Here is a 1562-nt window from a genome sequence, read left to right on the forward strand (position 1 = left end):
CTGAAGACAACAAAAGGCCATGAGCAGCAAGTTTAAGTTGTGGGCTTTATGCTGAGCAGCAGCATACAGTTGATGAAGAGCTTTCCACCCCAGCCCCGACTCCCACACACCTCATCTGTGAGGGCGGGGATGCTGCCTGCCTTGCGGGAGGAGTGGGAGGGATGATGGGACCAAGCACAGACAGGCAGAGGGGCAGACAGATAGGCAGAGAGCAATTCATTCCTGATCGGTGCGAGCTCTTGCCCTGCCCCATTGCTAAAATATCTGTGCCTATTAGAAATCTACTTAAATGCAATATTTTAGGGGCACCTGGGTGGCTCAGTCAGTCCTGGGATCAAGCCCCACATCGGGCTCCCTGCTCAGCAGGCAGCATGCTTCTCCCTCTGCCTGCTGCTCCCCCTGCTTGTACTTTCTCTCTGTGTGTGTCAAATAAATAAATAAACAAAATCTTAAAAAAATAATAATAATAAATGCAATATTTTAAACTTCCACAAGGTGGACTGCTATAGATTTTTTTAATTTAGGATTTTTTTTTTAATTGACATCTCATGAAAACTTGCTAGACTAGGCTGCTTGTCACTTTCACTGCCCTAAAAGTTACTTAGAAAAAAACACATGGTCAACCAAGAAAGGCAGGACTATGAAGACATTGGTCCAGGTGTTATAAGATGTGGTTTTTAAGCAAAATTAATCTAGGCAAAGTTTCTCAATCAGTAGTACTGACATTCCAGACTAGGTAATTCCTTGTTGTGGGGGGCTGTCCTGCACATAGTGAGACATCTCAGCAGCAGCCCAAGTCTCTACCCACTAGAGCCAGTAGCAAATCCACTTTTAAAATTGTGACCATCAAAACTGTCTCCAGACCTTGCCAAATATCTCCTAAAGTGGACAAAATTGGCCCCAGCTGAGCAGCTCAGATCTCGGCTACTAGAAGTTGGGTTCACATCACTGGGGGAGGGGGCAGTAAGTGGAAGCAAATACAAGGGTGGCTTTTCGAGTGTCCCTTAATCTGGGTGCTGATCACATGCATGGGTTCAGTTTGTAGAAATTTACCAAACTATTTACTTATGCACACATTTTCTATGTATAAAATACTTTAATAAGGTTTTTAAAAGGGAAAAAAAAAAAGACTTGGCATCTGATTTTGATTCCCCCCATGAAGTTTGATTCATGAACTTCATGGTGAGTTCATGAACTCACTCACCAGGAAGAGGAGTAACAAGACCTGTCCTGCTTGGTTCATGAGGTTCTGGGGGATAAGGATTCCATAAAATAAGAATATAAATACCCCCACCAAAATGCATAGTACTACCCAAATGTAATATTCTGCTTTAAGCAAACTAAAGCTCACAGAAGCTCTGGTCCATTTAGTGCATCATGAAATTCAATGTCATGTAAGCACAAGGGTGGCTCAGTCAGTTAAGCATCTGCCTTCGCTCAGGTCATGATCTCAGGGTCCTGGGATTGAGTCCCACATCAGGCTCTCTGTTCAGTGGGGAGTCTGCTTCTCCCTCTCACTCTCCCTCTGTGCTCTCCTTCTCTCTCTCTCTCTCTCTCTCTCT

Source organism: Enhydra lutris, unplaced genomic scaffold, assembly GCF_002288905.1.
Source record: "Enhydra lutris kenyoni isolate GAN:26980312 unplaced genomic scaffold, ASM228890v2 scaffoldscaffold13, whole genome shotgun sequence".
Classification (NCBI taxonomy): Eukaryota; Metazoa; Chordata; class Mammalia; order Carnivora; family Mustelidae; genus Enhydra; species Enhydra lutris.